The sequence below is a fragment of the Pan troglodytes genome, chromosome 11 (genome assembly GCF_028858775.2).
Source record: "Pan troglodytes isolate AG18354 chromosome 11, NHGRI_mPanTro3-v2.0_pri, whole genome shotgun sequence".
Taxonomy (NCBI): Eukaryota; Metazoa; Chordata; class Mammalia; order Primates; family Hominidae; genus Pan; species Pan troglodytes.
The window spans coordinates 40,790,493-40,813,393 of NC_072409.2; the positions used below are offsets into that span (position 1 = coordinate 40,790,493).

The following is a 22,901-nucleotide window of genomic DNA, read 5'->3' on the forward strand; positions in this document are numbered from 1 at the left end:
GGGTAGCTTGAAACTACAGAAATGTATTCTCTCGCAGTTCTAGAGGTCAGAAGTCTGAAATCAAGATGTAAAGAGGGCCCTACTGCCTCCTGTGGCTCTAGGGGAGGGTCCATCCCTTGCCTCTTCCAGCTTCTGATGGCCTCATGCATTCCTTGGCTTGTGGCCACATCACTCCAACCTCTGTGGTCACATTGCTTCTTCCTCCTCTTCTCTGTGTGTCTGTCTTATAAAGTCACATGTGATTGCTTATAAGACAACCCATGGAATCCAGAATAAGTTCTGCCTCTCAAGATCCTTAACCACATCTTTGTCACATAAGGGAATAATCACTCTTTTGCTATATAAGGTAATAGTCACAGGTAGCAGGGATTAGGATGTGAACGCAGCTTTTGGGGCCACCATCCAACCCACTACACCAGAAATTAGCAGGTGAATCTCCACCCCTTCCCTGTTTGATGTTATTTTGTCTCTCTCAGTATATTCCTTTGGGTGGGACACTTGTGTCTAGAAACAGCAATTGTCGGTTTGAATCTCATCTATAGTGTTTCTCTGGCCTTCTTTTCTTTCTTTCTTTCTTTTTTTTTTTTTTTTTTTGAAGCAGAGCCTCGCTCTGTTGCCTAGGCTGGACAGTGCAGTGGTGCAATCTCAGCTCACTGCAACCGCCGCCTCCTGGGTTCAAGCGATTCTTCTGTCTAAGCCTCCGAGTAGCTGGGATTATAGGCGCATACCACCACACCTGGCTAATTTTTTTGTATTTTTGGTTGAGATGGGGTTTTGCCATGTTGGCCAGGCTGGTCTCAAACTCCTGACCTCAGGTGATCCACCTGCTTTGGCCTCCCAAAGTGCTGGGATTACAGGTGTGAGCCACCATGCCCAGCCTCTACGGCCTTCTTGAAGTGTTATATGGTTAAGCTTGGGAGTCAGCCAGATGTGTTTTCTAATCTCAGCTCCTTCGTTTGCCACCTGGGGGGCCTTCAGGAAAACAAATCTGCACATTTTCCCAGATTAATACTCCTAAAGCACAGTTCTGATGACATTACATCCCTTTTTTTCAGGCCTTCAGTGGCTTCTAGTACCAACCAAATGCTTTACACACCCCTTGCCTTGGCGTTCAAAGCCTCCTAATCTTTCATGACCCCCCTGCGCAGGCCCTAAGTTTCTAGCGCGTTCATCTCATGGTAACATGGACTTGCCTTGCTCTTCCCTGCTTCCCTGCCTTGCTCACGCTCTTCCCCTGGCTAGAATCCCTTTTCTTCCTCATCAACACGTGTTTACATCCTTCTCATCCTTAAGGCTCAGCTCAATGCCACTTCCTCCATGATGCCTTTCTTCATCTTTTTATCCAGGCAGAATCTCTACTTCCACAACTCCCTCAGTGCACCACATCTCCTGCACAATCTGCCAGCTGTGGCTCTGCAGCACAAGCCTCTCCACTGGCCTCCTCCTCCCTTGGTGACCAGAGGGCTCTTGCAGGCAGGAAATGTTCATCTTAGGCACTGTCAGAGCCAGGAGCAAGGACTGTGAGAGGACACGTGCTCAGTGTTCAGTTCTTCCTTCCTTTCCTCTTTTCTTTCTTTCTTTTCTTTTGAGACAGGGTTGTGCTTTGTTGCCCAGGTTGGTCTTGAACTCCTGGCTTCAAGTGGTCCTCTTCCCTCAGCTTCCTAAAGTACTGGGATTACAGGCGTGAGCCACAGCGCCCAGCCCAGTACTGATTCTTAAGCTGAATTGACATAAAAAGATTAGAAACTGTACTGGAAGTATCCTTAGTGGTCATGTGTTCAAACTCTCATTTTATAGACAAGGAAATTGTGACCCAGACTGGGAAAGGACATGTCTTCCAGCCCAGTCTTCCAGGAAAATTTGAGGAATTAAAAGAGAAGGTTCAGAGGTTCAATTTGGGACACTATTAGCCTCTGACCTGAGAATCTCTTCATTTGTAATGATGTCAAATGGCAAAGGGCATGCATTTCATGGTGAATTTTGTTTAGGAGACCGAAAAGGCCAGATCACTTGAGGTCAGGAGTTCAAGACCAGCCTGGCCAACATGGTGAAATCCCATCTCTACTAGAAATACAAAAATTAGCTGGGCGTGGTGGTGGACGCCTGTAATCCCAGCTACTTGGGAGGCCGAGACAAGAGAATCACATGAACCCAGGAGGCGGAGGTTGCAGTGAGCCAAGACCACACCACTGCACTCCAGCCTGGGTGACAGAGCAAGAGCCTGTCTCAAAAAAAGAAGGAGGAGGAGGAGGAGGAGAAGAAGAAGGAAAGAAAAAAAGAAACATACAATTTTGTTTCTCTCTATGGTCCAGCTGTTACCAGCAAATTGCAACTCTAATCTCAAACTTGGCTTGGTTAGCATGCACTTTGTATTTCACCCTAATTTTGTTGTTGTCATTTTTTTAAACTTTCCTTACTCAGCTTTAGGCCAGAACTTCCAGATTCAAAGTTTTGGCACTGTCTTTGAGAGTCCTGTTTTCCCAGGGGAAACACAGCAGGAAAATGCAAGTTCCCTTACCTAACAAATCCTTCCAGTCATGTACAACCTCAGAAGGGCAAACCAGTCTTCATCAACATGTCTTTGCTGTCTGGTAAAGTATAAAAAGCGTGAAGCAGAAAGGCAGATTGGAACACCTGTGGCTATTATGAAAACCACGCGACTTCCCAGCCTTGCGTGTTTTCTGCTCAGAAAGTATGCACCTGTCAGCCACAGCTGAAAACCCAGCAATCCAGGGCCCAGAGCTAGGGCTCAGATTAGTTGACTGAGGAATTAGAAGGATTTCAAAATAAGCCTATTAATTCTGTTGTATTGAAATATCTTCCATCTCCACACAGCCAAAGATAGCTGAACTTTTGTTTGACATTTTACACGGTGTCTTATGCCTGCCTGAAAGAAGGGGTGCAGGTCTTCACAGAATGAGGAAAGGCCAGAGATTTGGACTCCAAAGACCACAGCTTGGATTCTAAGCTGTCACTTACCAGCCAAAAGGGAATCTTGGCCCAGTCACTGAAGCCCCCTGAGTCTCAACTACCTCATCTGTAAAGGGTCTCATCAGGCCCACATTAGATTATCTACTCGACCATCAGTTCAAGCTCTAAGGTAACGTGTCATTGTTCATGTTATTACCAACTTGAGAGAAAAAGAAAAGCAAAACTTGGTGGTTCAGAGAAGACCATTTATCTGGATTTTCTCTGTTATAGAAAGGTCAAAATCACCCATCCTTCCTAATCTTGGTCCTTTGATTTATGTCTGATTGAGGGAAGAGGTGGTCCCAGCACCCGGGGTGGGAAGAGCTTGCAGGGGGACCCAGGGGGACTTAGCTGCAGGAGGGGGTTAGCTGCAGGAGGGGGTTAGCTGACACTCAGGGCCATCATTCAGAACAGCTGAATTGTCCTCTGCGTTTTAGAAGGAACATCTTCATTCTTCCTTCTGGGCCCCAAGTATTTGAAACCACCACCATCTCTTGGAAGGCAGAAAGTCTTACCTTAAATTGTTTTCTTCGTTTATACACTTATTGAATATAAAAACAAATGCTAATACTCTTGTTAAACAGAGGGCCCAGATTTTAACTATGTAAAATCTGTATACACATAGAAGAAAAGACTTGATGAAAATGTTAATACTGATTGTATTTGAGAGAATAGATAATCAACTTTTACTGCTTTTCTATGTTTTCTAAAAACCTAAAAGTGTTCATCAATTGCTCTTATATGAAAAAGATATTCTATTCAGAAATATTTTAAGGCCCCAAAGGGATAATTCATTTATGTATTTTTATGAGAATTACATATACAATTTCAATAAAAATTAATGATATTATTAATAATACTAAAACATTTGAAAGTAAGATGTTTTATGAATATTAATAAAGATGCCAAGTCTGAGTCACTCAAAAGGTACAGCACAGTGAAAGTATATCATAATAAATTTCTTACGCATTAAAATATCTGTATGATAAAAAAAAAATCCACTTCTGAAAATAGTGCACTTTTTTTTTTTTTTTTTTTTGAGATGGAGTCTCGCTCTGTCGCCCAGGCTGGAGTGCAGTGGCGCAATCTCGGCTCACTGCAACCTCCGCCCCTGGGTCCTGGTTCAAGCAATTCTCCTGTCTCAGCCTCCCAAGTAGCTGGGATTACAGGAACACGCCACCATGCCCAGTTAATTTTTTTGTATTTTTAGTAGAGACAGGGTTTCATCATGTTGGCCAGGCAGGTCTTGAACTCCTGACCTCGTGATCCACCTGCCTCGGCCTCCTAAAGTGCTGGGATTACAGGCATGAGCCACCACGCCCAGCCAATAGGGCACTTATAGTAAGGAATATTTGATACATTTAAAAGCACAGCACATGTTTAAAAGAATGTGGGCAACCTCTTGGGGTTTGTTGTACCAGAATGTTTCTTTTTGTTTTTCGTTTTTTTTTTTTTTTTGAGAAAGATCTCTCCCTGTTGCCCAGGCTGGAGTGCAGTGTCACTAGCCTGACTCACTGCAGCCTCCACCTCATGGGCTCAAATGATCCTCCTGCTTCAGCCTCCTAAGTAGCTGGAACCATAGGCTGATTTTTTGTGTGTTGAGATGGGGTCTTGCTATGTTGTCCAGCTCGTCTCGAACTCCTGGGCTCAAGTAATCCTCCCCTCTTGGCCTCCCAAAGTGCTGGGATTATAGGCATGAGCCACCATGTTCAGCCTCAGGATTTAACCTGTATCTGTTTAGGCTCAAAACCATTGTCAACATTTCTCAAAGTCATATATTGGAATTAATGGAGGGATGTGTTAATGTTTTAAAATATTGCAATGGTTACTAGCAAACATATTTAATAGAAAGTATGTTCTAGAGCAGTGGTAACCAAAATTAAATTCCATGGGACCATCATTTGGTAAGAGGTCTTAGATGTTACCTGAGAAGAGGTTCAGTGGTCAGAGATGTCAGGTAAACCCTACATCCAGATATTCAACAGGCTTATCTTTGCATGGCTTTTGGAGCCTCAAATATATTAATTTTCACTGTGAATCTCCAAAAGGAGTGCACAATATATAGCATGTGCCCATAACATTTGCCCAGAAAGTCATTTTAAAAAATCTTAGGCTGGGCATGGTGGCTCACACTCCAAGCAATTTGGGAGGCCAAAGTGGGAGGATTGCTTGAGCCCAGGAGTTCAAGACCCACCTGGGAAACATAGAGAGACCCTATCTCTACAAAATATCAAGAAAATTAGCTGGATGTGGTGGCTCATGCAGGCCTGTAGTCCCAGCTACTTGGGAGGCCGAGGTGGGAGGATCACTTGAGCCTAGGAGTCTGAGGATGCAGTGAGCTAAGATCACCCCCACTGGACTCCAGCCTGGGTGACAGACCAAGACCTTGCCTCAAAAATGAAATGAAATAAAATAAAATGAAATAGAGATCTTCCACAAAGAAGACTTCTCATTGGGATATGCAGTGTCATAGGCATGTAAAGCCTTTAAAAAATCTTTTCAATTTTAGTTTTGAGGCCATGAAGCAGAGTTTGTCTATCTCTGTTGTCACAAAGTGGGTATTTTGCTGAGTGCAGTGGCTCATGCCTGTAATCCCAGCACTTTGGGAGGCCGAGGCGGACGGATCACCTGAGGTGAGGAGTTCAAGACCAGCCTGGCCAACATGGTAAAACCCTGTCTCTACTAAAAATACAAAAAAATTAGCCAGGCACCTATAATCCCAGCTACTTGGGAAGCTGAGGCAGGAGAATCATCTGAACCCTGGAGACAGAGGTTGCAGTGAGCTGAGATCGCGCCATTGCACTCCAGCCTGGGCAAAAAGAGTGGAACTCCATCTCAAAATAAATAAATAAATAACAAAGGGGGTATTTTATAAATTTGAAGCTCATGTATGGGTCACAATAAACCATTTAATGAGTCATATTACATGGACCCAAAGCCTAGTTCTCATTGTTGGGGTGAGTCTCATTCAAGTCATTCCTGGCAGGAGTTCTACAGGTGCACACCACCAGAAAGCCTGAAGGGACTTTTGAGCTTCATCACAAGCTCCATGCTTTGACCTCCTTTATGAAAAGGCTGAGGAATGACATGCAACCCTGCACCTCCCTCCTGCCCCCCAATACACAAATGCACACCCTTTGCTGGCATGCGAAGCGTGCTTAGAAAGGGGAGGAAAAACCCAAACCACAAAACCCCACATTCCTTTCAAGGGCTGTCTGTGTACACACCCTGGACCTTTGACTTCCTTTCCCTGGTGAGCAGGGGTTTTTCAAGGCTTTGAGTCAGGAGTTAAGGGCTGTTGAGATGCAACTCTAACACGTCCTAGCCTTATGATTTCAGCATTTACCCTCTTGGGGCTCCGCTTTTCCTCTGTAAAATGGGGATAATGAGCCCTAGGACCTGTCTAACCTCCAGGTCTGCTGTAAGGATAAAACAACCTTCACTATTCCCTTTATCACTTATTTAGCCAATCTTTGTCATCGCACTGAACACAGGGCATCCATTCTTTCTAAAGACCACAAAATGGCAAAGCTAATGACAAATGAAAACAATTGTAATATTTCACAGAGATGGTTCATATCCATAACACAGGAAGAGTGCTTACATACAAATTTAAATATATATGGGCCATTAAAAATTGGCAAAAGTCAAGAATATGCATTGACTTTTGCCAATAAATGTAGAAACAAATGATTTTGTGTGGGAGAAGCAGCACAAAGGCCAATAAACATATTTTTATGTTGATGCTCATTTTGAAATTTCGAAATTGCTTGGTTATTAGACCTGCTACTGGATGGTGTGATTTAGTGTGTTAATGATAACGCCCACGTTTTACTATGTCGCATTCTGAGACAGAGTCCTCAGGCTTTATCAGAGTGCCAGAGGTCTATGGCAAAGAATCCCTGATCTATAGGAATCTGATAAAATGAAGTATGGTGTATCCATATAATGAAATGCTGTGTTGATATTAAAATTGATGTTTTAGGTAAAGATGCAGAGCAACTGGAACTTTCATACACTGCTGCAACCACTTTGGAGACTATCAGCATTTTCTGCTAAAGCTGAACATTATGGTCTAGAAATTGCACTCCTGAGCAGGTAGGTAACAAAAGGGTATACCTATGTTCACCAAAAGACATCTAAAGGATGTTCATAGCAGCTGAAATAGCTGAAACCTGGAAACAACCCCCATGTCCATCAACAGTAGAATGGATAAGTAAATTGTGATATATTTATACAAAAGAATACTATATATGTCAATGAGTGAATGAACTATAGCTATATGCAACAACATGAATCTCATTCATATACTGTTGAGTGAAAAAATATAGACAAAAATAAATACTGTATAATCTACCATATAGTTCAAAAACCAGACAAGACCATTTTTAGAAATCAGAAGTCAGAATTATGTTGCTTTTGGGGTAAGAGGTGATAGTAACTTGGAGAGGCTCCAAAAGATTTTGGGGGATGCTGGTAATGTTCTCGTATTTTATCTTGGTGGTGAATATAAAAGCAGAGTCAATATGTGAAGATTTATACCTATGATTGTTTGCATGTTTCTGTGAGATTTACCCCTATGATTTTTTGCATGTTTCTGCTTTTATGTTCTACTTTAATCAAAAGTCTGCTTAAAAATGACATAGGAACATTTTCATGACATTGAAAGATATTTGTGTTGTCATGTTATATTAAAAAATACAGGTTTGTGTATAGTTTGCTTCCACTTATTCCCCTTCAAGATCATCATACATATGTGCTTTTCAGTATATGACATATCTTTAGGAGGATATATAAGCAATTGATAGAAGTGGTTGCTTCTGGAGAGTGAGAATGGGAGAGAGATTTATTTTTTACTTCATGTCAAGGGTGTCCAATCTTTTGGCCTCCTTGGGCCACACTGGAAGAATAAGAATCGTCTTGGGCCACACATAAAATACATTAACACTAATGATAGCCGATGAGCTTTAAAAAATTGCAAAAAATTTTCACGATGTTTAAAGAAAGTTTACGAATATGTGCTGGGCCGCATTCAAAGCTATCCTGGGCCGTATGTGGCCCATGGCTGTGGGATGGACGAGTTTGCTTTATGCTGTTTTGTACCTTCTGAAGATTTAACTGTGTATATGTATTGCCAATTCAATGCATAAATAAATCAGACTATAAAACTGTATAATCTCATTTTTGTGAAAATAAAGGACTGGCACTATCAATATAAAATGATAACTATGTTTACCTCTGGGTAATGGAATTAGGATTATTTTATTTTTATTTATTTGTTTATTTTTAAGACAGCGTCTAGCTCTGTCACCCAGGCTGGAGTGCAGTGGTGTGATCACAGCTCACTGCAGCCTGGAACTCCTGGGCTCAAGCAATCTTCCCACCTTAACCTCATGGGTAGCTGGGACTACAGGTGTACACCATTGCACCTGACTGATTTTTAAATTTTTTGTAGAGATGGGTTGGGGGTCTTGCCATGTTGCCCAGGCTGGTCTCAAACTCCAAGACTCAGGAAATCCTACCCCCACAGCCTCCCAAAGTGCTGGGATCACAGGCATGAGCCATCGTGCCTGGCTAATTTTTTTTTTTTTAAATCTGATTTTCTCAGTCTTCTAGTATGAACATGTGTTTCTTTTGAGAATGAGAAAAAGTCATTATAACTTTTTTTGTAGTGCAGTTTTTATCAGTGTTACTGAGGTATAATTTGCAAACGGTAAAATACACTGATTTTTAAGTGCATTGTTCAATGAGTTACAAATGTATATATATCCATGTCATCACTCAGTCGAAACCTAGAATGTTTTCATCTCCTAGAAAGTTCCTTCTCAGCGTTTGTAGTCAACCCTCCCCTTGCCTAAGGAGGCAACCATTGACCAGTTTCTATCACTGTAGCTTAGTTTTGCCTGCTTTGAAGAAATAGAAATTGTACAGTTCGTACTCTTTTTATATATGGCCTATTTTGCTCAATATAATGCTTTTGAGATTTATTTATGTTTTTGTGTGTATCCGTAGTTCATTATAATTTTTTTAAATGAAGAGTAACATCTTAACCACTTCCCGCTTTCTGATCTATGGGATGAGACACCATCCACACGAAAATAATCCTCCACAGACTCTCCAAGCATGTCCGCTGTAGGCAGGAGTGATCCTATAACCTTCCTATCCTGGGAGGAGAAACAACACCTCCCCATTCCATTCTGGCCTGCCCCCTCCTCTGGCGGCAGCGCCAGTCTCAGGTGAGAGCCACCCTGCTTGTTGCCATTGTTCTGCGAGTGACAGCCTCGGGGGCAAATGGAAAGCCGTCAACCTGAGGGCTGTCAACGGCAGACAAGAATTCCTTTCTTTGTCAGGCTGGGTGGTCTTCGTGGCTTCAGCATCAACCTGTACAAAGATGATAAACATCGTGTGCGCTTGCAGGAAAACATCGCCACCACCCAACAACTCTAACCACACTCCTTTGTGAGGCCAAGATTAGCCTGTATGTGGCTTCCCTTGACTGTGTACAAATCATCAAGTCCCAGCCCCAGTGAGGGCATCCAGAGGTCATTTATTCCATGTCCCCCCACCCAGTCCCCCCACCTGCTGCCTCATGACATTTATTTGTCCCAGAATCTTAATCATAGACAGCTGGAGGGTCCCTTAGAGATCTCCTGGTCCAACCCTCTCAGGCTACAAGAGGGGGTCCAGACACAGGCTGTGTCTGGGTCACACAGCACAAGGGCTAGGGCAAGGGCAAGAACCCACATCCTGCAAGCCTTCCCCTTTGGAGTATCCTTTCCACTACTCCAAGCTGCTTTTGTTAATGTCACCTTCACCCCCAAGGTACAATGTAGTGCAATTTCTAACTTTCCAATAAAAAAGGAGCGTGTGTATGAATAACCTACATACTTAGGGAACCTCCTGCAGCCTGGGGTATAAAGGCTTTCTTGCATTTGTGGCCAGGACAACCGAGGCCGCTTTCATTAAAGAATGGTTTGGTGCCCTCTACTGGCTATCAGTAACAATGACAATCACTGCCCCTCTTCCTGGGCATCTGCTGAGCAGGACATTCAACGTGCAAATTTATTTCTAATTTTGAATGCAAAGAACAGGCCTGGAGAGTAGGCGGTTTTATCCCAACTTTATAGAGGATGAAATTGAGGCTCATACATATTAAATAATCTGCTCAAGTTGATTGAGCCTAGATTCAAACCCAGCCCTGTTTCTTCCGCTCCTCTGTGTCAGCACTTCTACTGAACACGTGGGCAGGCCTAGGCTGGGACATCAGTGGCTTGCTCAGGGCCACAGGTCCGGTAAACCCCATGCTTGCTGTTCACTGTGCCAGGCTGCTTCCCAGAAGGAAAGCGACATACAAAGTGCCCAAGGAAACTTCTTCCCTGTGGTAGCCTTCCTCCAGAAGGGGCGCTAGGAGGGGACCTAGGGTGTCTCTGGGCCTTTCTCTGTACCCAGGCGTATGTGGTTAGGAGGTTCCAAGGGACTCAGAGATGCAGAAAACACATTTAATCCACTTGATTCAATGATGCTGTGCAACCGAGCCCTAGGAGTAAATGTGTGAGTGAATGAATGAATGAATGGAGTGGTCTAGACACTGGCGTGAGGACTAATGGCAGAGGCTGTGCAGGTCAGGGGTGGTTTTGCAGTTGTACTATAAGGAGATTGATCCCAATTTAATTTGAGGAATCCATTTCTATGGATCAGAGCAGTCCACAGATAGAGAAGGCTTCTACCGTGGGGGTGAACTCCACATCCCAGGGATATGTAAGCAAGTTGAGAAGACTTCAGTGGAGTTGTTCAAAGGGGATTTAGAGCCTATGTGTGTTTTGTTTTGTTTTTTTGAGACGGAGGCTCACTCTGTTGCCAGGCTCGAGTGCAGTGGTGCAATCTCGGCTCACAGCAACCTCCGCTTCCCTGGTTCAAGTGATTCTCCTGCCTCAGCCTCCCAAGTAGTTGGGATTACAGGTGTGTGCCACCACAGCAGCTAATTTTTGTATTTTTAGTATAGATGAGGTTTCACCATGCTGGCCAGGATGGTCTCCAACTCCTGACCTCGTGATCGGCCTGCCTTGGCCTCCCAAAGTGCTGGGATTACAGGCGTGAGCCACCGCACCTGGCCGCCTGTGTGTGTTTTTAAACATTGGTGTAAACATTTAGAAACTGGAAGATTTCACATTAAAATCCAGATTTCTAACTCCTCTTTAACAAAGTGGGAGACGGCCTCACTGGGCCTGCTGCAGCCGGTCACTGCTGCCCCTCCCCTCCGCGTTGTCCCCCAGCACTGAGGATGACCAGCAGAGGTTACTTCGCCTCACACATGTGCTGTTGTTTTTCTTACTGTAAAAACAAATAAGAGTAGCTGGGACTACAGGCACACACCACCACACCTGGCTAATTTTTACACTATTTTTTTTCCAGAGGCAGGGTCTCCCTATGTTGCCAGGCTCAGCCTCCCAAAATGCTGGAATTACAGGCATGAGTCACCGTGCCTGGCCTGAAGTTTTTTTCAAAGGAAAAGAGAAATTTTAACAGGAGGAAAAAGAAAAATTGAGTACAATGTATTTGTTTGTGTAAATAAAGACATTTCTATACATTTTAAAGGCAAACACCCGACTTGCTTTTATTACCAGCTTGGACTCCACAGCATCCTGAGTTTGCTAGCCAGTAGAGTCTTTGGCACCTTCTTATCTCTGCAGTGTGGACCTCAGGTCAGATTCTCACCCTGTTGCTGCTTCCGTCTTTAGCTTCTGAGAGATGGGGGACGTGGAGCAGTCCTGGGTCTCATGGTCTGAAGGGAGAAGAAATCCTGCCCAGGCAGACCGCTGTGAATGTCCAGGTAAGTGAGAGCATAAAGTCCTGGCAGACCACATCTATGCCCTCTGCCCCAGGGGAGCCCTTTGGAGATGCAGTGCCTGGTCATGAATCTGCACTTTCTTCCTGTGATAGGGTTTCTTAACTCTTCCCTCCCCATCCTGGCCACATAGATGGCTCTCTGATTCCCTGGTGGTGTCTAGAACTGAACACAAGCTCCAGATGTGGTTTAAGCAGCCCCAAACAGCGGGACAAACACCTCCCTCAGTTCAGGCCCTGCTTTTGTTCTTGTCACCTCAGGTCACACCATCTCTTTTCAGAAGCCATGTCACACTGTTGGTTTCCACTTAGCTTGTAGGACACCAAGGCCATCAGATTATTTTATGAGCCCTTCTCAATAGTGATCTACCCCTACCTAACATGAAAATCATAGACACTGAAGGTTGAACATTGTCCTGGAGGTCATCTAAGGCCGCTTCCCACATATGCAGAAAGAGACCCTTTCCTCATATACCCTGTATTACTCCATTCTCATATTGCTATAAAGAAATACCTGAGCCTGGGTAATTTATAAAAATTAAAGAGGTTCAATGGACTCACAGTTTCACATGGCTGGGAGGCCTCACAATCATGACAGAAGGTGAAAGAGGAACATTGGCACCTCTTACATGGCGGTAGGCAAGAGAGCATGTGTAGGGGAACTGCCCTTTATAAAACCATCGGATCTCATGAGACGTATGCACTAGCACAAGAACAGCCAGGTAAAACCTGTCCCCATGATTCAATTACCTCCCACCGGTTCCTCCCATGACACGTGGGGATTATGGGAACTACAGTTCAAGATGAGATTTGGATGGGGACACAGCCAAACCATATCACACCCTTTCAGAATTTTTTAACTGAAGTGAGGAATTTATATTTCACTCATTGCTCCATTCCTCCAAGAATGGATCTTGATTTTGTCAAAAGACACATTAGTCATCTTTTCCAGTTCTATGTCATTCATAAATTTGATGAGGACAGTTTCTACATTTTTATATATGTTGGTACATACTGGTTATGCATTCTGCTCATCAAGGTACCTCATAGTCATTGTAGAAAATTTAGAAAATGGAGAAAGCATAAAGAAAAAAATTAAAAAGCCTGTGATATATAGAACATATAAAGAACACTTACAATTCAATAATAAAAGGCAAATGAATCAATTTTAAAATGGATGAAGGATTTGAACACATAATTCTCTAAATAAGATATACCGATGGTCAATATACACCTCAAAAGATGCTCAACATCATTCATCATTAGGGAAATGCAAATTGAAACCACCATGAGATACCACTTCTCACCCAACAGAATGGCTATAAACAAAAAGATACGTGTTGGCAAAAATCTGGAGAAATTGGAACCCTCATATACTGCTGGTGGGAATGTAAAATAGTGCAGATACTTTAGAAAACAGTCTGGCAGTTCCTCAGAATGTTATGGAGTTAAATATTCCCCAGCAATTCCACTCCAAATTCTATATCTGATTAAAATGATCATATGCATCCACATAAAAACTTGTACACGGATGTTCACAGCAGCATTACTCATAATAACCAAAAAGTAAAAACAACCCAGTGTCCACCAGTGGAGGAATGGATAAATAAAATATGGTGCATCCATATAATGGAATGTGGCTTGTCAATAAAAAACCAAAATATCATGCAATACATAAGAACCCTGAAAACATTACGCTAAGTGAAAGAAGCCAGACACAAAAGGCCGTGTATTGCATGATTCTATTTATGTGAAAAGTCCAGAATAGTCCAATTTCTGTCTATACAGAAAGAAAACAGATTAATGGTTGCCCAGGGCTGAGGAGGCTTGAGGGGAAATGGGGGTTTGACTGCTAATGGGTATGAGGTTTGTTTCTGGGGTGATGAACATGTTCTAAAATTGATTGAGGTGATGGTTGCACAACTCTGTGAATATACTGAAAATAATTGAATTGTACACTTTAAATGGGTAATTTGTATGGTATGTGAATTATATCTCAACAAAGCTGGGAGACACTACCTTTTATGAGTGCTCTGTGTAATCTCTCTAATTGTGTTCTCACCAGTGGTGGATGAAGTGTCAATCAGCAGCATTGGCTGGATATGAGTCCACTGTGGGCCAGCTCCTCTGCTGGTCCCTGGATGCAAAGGAATTCTGCCTCAAGAAGCCAAGCACATCTTGTATCATCCAGGGGAAATAAGCATCAGCATCATTATAATACAAGATGCAAGGTTGGAAAATGGGGGTCCTTAGAAGATGGGGATGCGGGGCCAGGGATAAGCCTCAGAGGGGGGAAAAGATTACTTCCAGCTGAAACATTGGAAAAAGGCTTTGAGGAGAGGGAAATTGTATCCTTTCCGATAAGATTGTGACAGGTGGTCATGGACGTGACCAGAAGGAGTCTAGATTAGACTTTAAGCTCCTTGAGAGGAGGACCATGACTAATTCATTACTGGTTCCCAGCATAGGACCTGGCTTGAAGAAGGTGCATAGTAAACTTTGTGGAATGCATGAATATACGAATGAAAGAATGAGTGAAGGTATAAACAAAAGATTTACAGGGAAAGAAAACAGCATGAGCAAAGCATGGAAACAGAAGGGCACAGGACAGGCCTAGAAAATGCAAACTTGTCCAGTGTGGCTAATGTATAAGGTTCATGATAAAGGTTTATGGAAGGAAAGTTCCTGAAGGGCTACAGGAACCAGGTGATGGGAACTTACAATTAGCTGCAACTGGGAGTCAATAAATGATTTTTGAGCAAAGGAATGGCATGGCAAAAGCTGTACTTTAGAAAGATGGAGCTGTAAGCCTATGTGGAAGATGGATTAGAGGGGTCAGCCTGGAGTCTGGGAGACCAGTTCAGAGGCTATACAGGTAAAATTTGGGGGGAGCTAAACCAGGACAGTGGCAGTAGAGCCAAAGAAGGGATTAAGGCCAGAGACACTCAGCCCCTTTCCAAGCATTATAAAAACTACAAAAACAAATGCATCTGGTGATAAATATTTCACCCATTCAACAGAACTATACGTATCAGAGGATGCACTTGCCAATAAAAATATTAGTGGTTTGTGGTTTGAAGCTGCAACCACACTTGTTATAAAGATAATTGAAAGGAAAACTCCCATTTGGGGTAAGAGAGGAGGAAACCACAAGACCATAACCCCATTATGACCAGAGTTCATCTACATAATGGGTGAACCCTGGACCATATTCATCCTCCCTTGGCTCTACCCATGATGGGCAACAATAACTCCAAGACTAAGCTTGAGGCAGAGATGCCCTCTCTGTTTCAAGCCACCTGGTTAGCCACGTAGGGTACTGGCAAGAACCTGGTCTGACTCCAGCTCTGTGCTAACCCATGCAGGACAATCTCTGGTGGAGGAAGTAAGAGGGTAAGAGGGAGACTTGTTCCAGTTTAGAGACTTATAATTTGGTGGTTGAGACTATTAATGCTGGGGTTGGGCTGTGCCTGCCTGAACCCAGCTCTGTCACTTATTAGCTGTATGATCTTGAACAAGTTGCTTAGCATCTCTGTGCTTTAGTTGTCTCATCTCTAAACTGAGACTGGTGAATATGCTTAAAAACTGCCTAGTATTATAGTAAGTACCATATAAGTGTTTGCTATTGTTATTGTTATTATTACAATAAATAATGGCCAATGCTAGACAACAATAGAATGGGTTGTTCTCAAGTGGAGTGTTCCCCATCACCAAAGTCACACAAGCAGAGATAAGGCGGTTGTAGGGTGCAGCTTTGGACTATGAGTTGTCAGTGCTAAAGAGATATGCAAGTAGTCTTACTCAGTATTATTCATTCAATTTATTTAACTCCACAAGCATTTGCTGAGCAGCTACTCTGTGCTGGATACCATGCTAAGCCCTGGAGATATTGGGATGAATCAGACAGCCTTAGCTCTTAAGGACCTGAAAAGCTAGTGAGGACGGCTGGTGGGTATCACTTCTGGTGGGCTATGTGCCACAGCACCAGCACAGAGGAGGATCAGGGACAGCCAGAGGAGAGAGTCCGGCTTCCAAAAAGCTGCAACGGGAAGCTAAAGACCTCTGGGCCATATTCAGGATCTAGGGATGCCGAGTGGGAAGACCTGCCCTTGCTGGTCTGTGAGTGGTGAAGATTTTGGCATCCAGAGCTGATGGCCCTGTCCTTAGTTGAATCAGTTGTACACTTCTACTCCTTACTGCTTTTGGAAAGACGATTCTTGTGAGTCTTCAAGATGATTTTGAAACCTCTCCGTGCACATATTTTGTTGATAGATGCTCCACTATGATGTTTTTGCCTAATTCTTTTTTTTCTTTTGGTTCGGGGAGGCTGAAATCTAAGTTTCTTCAGAAGGAGGATTTGTCTGGCCAATCACAGAAAAAAGAGACTGCATTTCCTGGATTACTACATGAATGCAGCTTAAGGCAACAGGATCAGGCTAATTTCTGTGTTGCTGCATCCTTGTTCCAGAAAGATTCCCCGCTTGGTGTGTTTCTTCTCACAGATGTTTCCCTGTTGTGAATTGATGCCAATGATGTTCAAAGTGACCACATTAAGAAGTAAAGCCCCAGGGAACCAGGGGAGAAATAAAAACAAAAAAGAAAGCCACACACAGGTACTATTTACTAGATAATAAAGACAAATGTGTTCATACCCTGTCATCTCAGGCATGAGTCACCCCGGTAACGCACTTAGAGAGCAGGCCCTGTCAGGAAACACTGCCAAGTTTCTCACTCTCCTTTCTGGCCTCCATTCTTACCTTCCTGCTCTTTTTGAGGCTTCGGTGACGGCTTTCAATTCTTTCTATGTTTTGTTAAGTATTCCTCTTTGAGCCAGGACCACAGCTGGTTTGGGAGGTGAGGGAGGTAGAAAGCAGGAAGATAAATGCAGTCACAGGTTTCCCCGAGACTGAATCAGGAGACTCAAGAACACATCTACTGCTCTATTTTCCTTGCCTGTTTCCCTTTTGTGCCCTGACCAAAATGACTCATGCTGCTTTGCTCTGGGCAAGCCCTCAAGCCTCTGTCACCCTGTGGGCTATATGCATTCTTCTTTTCTCCAAAGGAGTCATTTTTAGCTTGGTTGACTAACAGCGCAGACCCAACTATACGAAACTTGCTAACGAAAGTCAGTACACCAAAGAAGGAGTTACCGGCCAAAGAAGACCACAGTTACAAAAGCTGCCAAGAGTTACAGAATCTAGGGCCTATACAACATCCGAGCTGTAGGTCACATTCTCCAGCATTGAGGCTTGGAATGCTTTGTTGGGGAGGAGGTTCTCCGGATTAATTATTTTCAAAAGGTTACCTTGGGGGAAAACTGTGACCTTGTCCTCTAGAAATATTTCACCACATGAGAGATCATTAGGGCTGTGGAGTCCATAAGGGCCATCTAGTATGCGGGCTCTCAAATTTGGCTGCCCATTAGAATGATGTAGGGGGTGGGGTGTGGGGCTTTACAAAATCCTGATGCTCAGATCTCACTCTGACCCCATGACATCAGAATCCCTGGGGGTGGGGCCTAAGCATTGGTATTTATTAAACACTCTGGGTGCTTCCCGGTACAGCCAAGTTTGGGAACCTGTAATCTAGACCCTTACCATTCCAAGTGTGATCTGTGGTGCCGTAGCACCACCAGAGATAATGGCATTTCTTATTAGACTCTCACATTCTTTACTGTAATGGTAGACACATGCCATTATACATTTGTTCAAACTCAGAATGTACAACTCCAAGAACAGCCCTAATGTAAACTATGGACTTTGGGTGATGATGATGTGTCAATGTAGCTTCATCAGTTGTAACAGATGCACCGCCCTGGTTGAGGACGTTAATAATGGGGGAGGATATGTATGTGTGGGAGCAGGGAGTATGTGGAAAATCTTTGTACCTTACTCTCAGTTTTACTGTGAACTTAATATTACTCCAAAGATAAAGTCTAAAAAAAAAAAGAAATGCATATTCTTGGGTCCTACCATAGACCTACTGAGTTAAAATATGCATTTTAACAAGTTACCAAGAGACTTCTACATGCATTCAAATTTGATTTTTGCTTTTCTTGAAAGATTGAAAAATCTGGCAACAAGGGTCCCAAATTCTTTCTTTAAAACTATCAGCTGGCGTTGTATAGTAGGTGTCCTCTTTAAGGGAGATCTCCACACTCCAGTTCGCCTCAGTTTCACAACGGGCTAGGTTCATTAACTTCTATTACCTACCTGAGCCCAGAGAGATACTGAGTTTTTTTTAAATTGTGGTACAATATACATAAAATAAAATTGACCATTAGTGACATGTGGTACATTCACAATGTCGTGCAACCATCACCACCATCTAGTTCCATAACATTTTTATTGTCTCAGAAGGAAACCCCTTATCTATTAAGCACTCATTCCCCGGTTCCTCTTCCTTTCAGCCCATGGCAACTACTAATCTGCTTTCTGTCACTGTAGGTTTGCTTATTCTGAATGTTTCATGTAAATGGAATCATACACTCTGTGGCATTTCACGTCTGGCTTCTTTCACTTAGCATCATATTTTCGAGGTTTATCCATGTTGTAGCATGTGTCAGTACTTCATTGTTTTTTATGGCTGAATAATATTTCTTTGTATGGATATACTATATTTTGTTTATCCATTTATCAGTTGATGGGCAGTTGGGTAGTTTCCAGCTTTTGGTTATTGTGAATAGTGCTACGTGAACGTTTGTGTGCAAGTTTTTCTTTGCACACCTGTTTTTAGTCTTGTGGGAACATACTCATGAGTGGAATTACTGACTCATATGGTAATCCTATGTTTCGTGTTTTGAGGGACAAACTGTTTTTCATGGCAGCTGCACTAGTTTACATTCCCACCAATAATGTATGAGGGTTCCAATTTTTTTTACATCCTTGCCAATACTTCTTTTCTTTTCTTTCTTTTGTTCTTTTTTTAAATTCTAGCCATCATCATTAAAGACCATAAAGGCCACTTTGATTAAGTCTCTTTGGGAGGTTTGAGGGCCATCTTCTAGTTTTTTAAGTTTCTTTCAGACGTTGGGGGCTGACTGGGAAATGAAGTGTAAATGGGTAGGTAGATTCTGCCCTCATTGGTATCAGGGCTTAAGGTGGTATAATTAGTTATGGCCTCTGAAATGCGGGAGAAGAAAAGAGCAGGGTTTTCACTGGGGCCTTGAGTGATTTCTTTTATCTTTTCATAGTTTACAGCCTTAAGGGCAGCTTTATCCACGCCAGCTAGGAGGCATGATATCATATAGCTTCGTTTCTGTCTGTCTGAGGAAACTGCTTCATAATCCCAATTGGGGTCAGTTCTGGGGACAGCTAGGGTCCCTATAAGGTTATGGGCAGCATCTTGTTGGTGGAGGGTGTCTGTATGGGCCTGGGTGGTTGTCTGGATACATTCCCTGTCATCCGGGGTGAGGGAGGAGTAGAGGATGACATAAACGTCATGCCAGGTAAGGTCATAAGATTCAGTGACATACAGAAATTCCTTGTGGGAGGAGCTGGGGTCGGTGGAAAAGGAGTTAAGTCTCTTTTTAAGCTGGGAGAGGTTGGCTAGGGAGAAGGGAACATGAACTTGGACTATGCCTTCGGCCCTAACACCTTTCTCAAGGGAAGGACTTTGTAAGACCTTTGGTAGTGGGAGTGACCTTTGGCAGAAGGGGGTTGGGTGCAAGACCGGGTATGCAGTGGAGAAGGAAGGTTGGGATGGAGGACCAGGATAAGGGGGTGGGGGAGCGGAGCCGAAGGAGAAGGAGGAAGGGATGGTGGTGGGAGGGGGACTGAGAGAGGGGGTTTGTTGGCAGGGTTGAAATTAGAGGAGGAAGGCTTGCCTGGAGGTGTGAAGTGGTATCTCACTGTGCCTTAATTTGCATTTCCCTAATGACTAATGATGAATATATTTTCATGTGTTTGTTGGCCATCAGTACATCCTCTTCGGAAAAATGTCAATTTAAGTCCCTTGCTCATTTTTAAATTGGGTTGTCTTTCTGTTGTTGAGCTGAAAGTGTTTGTTATAAATTCTGGATACTAGACCCTTATTGGATATCTGATTTGCAAATATTTTCTCCCATTCTGTGGGGTTTTTACCCCCATTTTCTTCATAGTGTTCTTTGACATAGAAAAGTTTTCAATTTTTTTTTGACCTCTGAACTTTTTGTTGGCCTCCTGCTCCCCAAAGTGTACCCTGCTTCTGCTGGCTTAATGTCTCAGAACTTTGGTGTCGTTGGTCAGACACCACTTTGCCATCCACTATCTGGCGGGTGGTGGTCTTTTGGATGGTTTGCATGGAGTTGCTGCTGTCCAGGGCATCACCAAGATTGAAGTCCTTGCCATCTTCCAGCAGGCAGCAGTAGGCAGTGCTCTCAGCCTCCAGCTTGACCTTGATGTTCAGCAGGGCCTTATACTCTTGAGCCTGGCACTGTCCCTCTGCCCGGGTCTGTGCCAGCTCTGACTCCAGGTGCAGCAGGATCCCGTTGAGCTGCTACCTCTGCAAGGCATAGCGGGCCTCGACCTCCCTCAGGCTGTTCTCCAAGCTGGCCTTCAGATTTCTCATGGAGTCCAGGTTGACCTTCAAGGACTGGACTGTACATCTCAGCTCCGTGAGCATCATCCCAGCAGCTCCAACCTCGGTGGACTGCGTGGTGACCACTGAGGTGCTCTCCTCAATCTGCTGAGACCAGTATTTGTCCAGCTCCTCTCAGTTCTTCTGAGCCAGCTCATCATATTGGGGCCGGATGTCTGCCATGATCTTGGCAAGGTCCTGAGATTGGGGGCATCTACCTCCATGGTCAACCCAGAGCTGGCAATCTGGGCTTGTAGGCCTTTTGTAATGCCCAACCTCATTTTTCCTTTTTCACCTAGGCTTGTTTCCACCTGAACAGACTCTCCCTTAGCTAAGAGAACCAGACAAACTCCATCTTGGCTCTTTCACTGGCAGCCCCTTCCTCAAGGACTTAACTTGTGCAAGCTGACTCCCAGCACATCCAAGAATGCAATTAACTGATAAGATACTGTGGCAAGCTATATCCACAGTCCCCAAGAATTCATCTGATTGATAACGCCCAAAGCCCTGCGTCTATCACCTTGTAATAGTCTTAAAGCCCCTGCATCTGGAACTGTTTACTTTCCTGTAATCATTTATCCTTTTAACTTTTTGACTACTTAACTTCTGTAAAATTGTTTTAACTAGACCCCACCCCTCCCCTTTCTAAACCAAGGTATAAAAGTTAATCAAGCCCCTTCCTCGGGGCCGAGAGAATTTTGAGCGTTAGCCGTCTCTCGGTCGCCGGCTAATAAAGGACTCTTAATTCGTCCCAAAGTGTGGCGTTTTTTTAACTCGCTCGGGTACAACACTTTTACTTCCTCTTCGTGGTTCTTCTTCATGAAGAGCAGCTCCTCCTTGAGAGCTTCGATCTCTGTCTCCAGCTGCAGCCGAGTGACACTGGTGTCATCAGTGACCTCCGGAGCCCATGGATGTGGCTCTCCACAGACTGGCGCATGGCCAGCTCTGTCTCATACTTGACTCTAAAGTCAACAGCAGCAAGACCAGCATTGTCAATCTGCAGAACAATGCAGGCATTGTCCACAGTATTTGTGAAGATCTGAGTCCTCAGGCCCTCAGTGGTCTTGAAGTAATGGCTCGTCTCTGACCTGGGGTCCCTTCTTCTACAGGTGCTCCTGGATTTTACTCTCCAGCTTCCAGTTCTTGGTCTCCAGGCTCCTCATTCTGTCCAGGTAGGAGGCCAGGCAGTTGTTCAGGTTTTGCACGGTCTCCTTCTTGTTCTGGATGCCTCCCATTCCTACCAGACCCCCGGCCATCCCCGCGGCCAGGCCCCCGGAACCCATGCTGCTCAGGTAGCTGGTGGAGCGGGACATGGGGATCCGGGAACCAGAGCCCCCGTGCCTGTACAGACGCTGGCTATGCTGCTGACCAGCCGGACACTGTAGCTGGGTGCCTGGACAGAACCCAGGGACCGGTAGTTGGTGGAGAAGGTGGAGCGAGTGGTGAAGCTTATGCTGTCCAGGGAGGAGAGTGAGAGGACAGGACTCAGGCTTTGCCGACGACTTTAATTTTTTTTTGAGACAGGATGTTACTGTGTTGCCCAGGCTGGAGTGTAGTGGTGCCATCACAGCTCACTGCAGCCTTGACCTCCTGAGATGGGTTCTTTTTACATTGCCCAGGTTGGTCTTGAACTCCTGGTCTCAAGCAATCCTCCTTCCTGTGTTGGCCTCCCAAAGTGCTGGGATTACAGACATGAGCCACTGCACCTTGCCAATTATTATTATTTTTTAATAGTGACAGGGTCTCACTGTGTTGCCTCAGCTTGTCTTGAACTCATGACCTCAAGTCATCCTCCTGCCTTGGCCTCCCAAAGTGTTGAGATTACAGGTGTGAACCACTGTGCCCAGCCTAGTTTTTAATTTTAATGAAGTCCAGCTTTTTTTCTTTTGTTGCTTGTGCTTTTGATGTTATGGAATTTGAAATAGTTTCACCTGGGCAAGATTGATGGGTAGGGAGAAAGAAGGATCTGAGGGGAAGGGAGATGGGGATGGCTTGAGATTCTATCTCTAATTCAACCAGAAGATTTCAGCAGGTAACTGCTTTATACGAGGTTTTGCAGCTTTATATATATATGACCGATAAATTAGAACACTGAATTGTGTTTCTGAAACGTTAACCACTGAATATTAGTGGGAAACATCAGTGTGTGAGGTTGTCTTTCTAAAAGCCAGTCCTAAATGGTACATGTAGTAATTAGAAGTTAATGTTTTCTGGTTTCAATTAAGCATTATTTGTAACAAAGGGAAAGCATACATTTTTGGGAAAGCCTGCTATGTTTCTTTTGTTACACTAGCCACACTTTTGGGAAGTCAGGATATTTGGCCCAGATCCAAACCCACTGTCTACCTGGCAGTAGCTCATCCTCACTGAAGGAATATTCCATGGGAAAGATAGCCAACCTTATGCATAGCAGCCTTGGAGCAAGTCCTGCATTTGCCTGAGGTCACACAGCAAGTTAACTGGGAGTTTCAACCCAGGTCTTCTCATTTTAAATCTAAGGCTGTGGCTCTAGGCCGTGTATCATAAAATCA

General features: G+C 43.9%; 1 long non-coding RNA gene and 1 pseudogene across 1 annotated transcript; one reads left to right on the forward strand and one right to left on the reverse strand.

Moving 5' to 3' along the window:
- The first annotated feature begins 11,721 nt into the window (after window positions 1-11,721).
- LOC104007957 (uncharacterized) lies at window positions 11,722-16,503 on the forward strand. Its single transcript, XR_682336.3, has 3 exons — window positions 11,722-11,800; window positions 13,880-14,045; window positions 16,317-16,503. It is a non-coding gene; the product is annotated as an uncharacterized LOC104007957 (long non-coding RNA).
- A 3,493-nt stretch (window positions 16,504-19,996) lies between these two features.
- Window positions 19,997-22,731, reverse strand: LOC472989 (keratin, type I cytoskeletal 18-like; annotated as a pseudogene).
- Window positions 22,732-22,901: the final 170 nt, after the last annotated feature.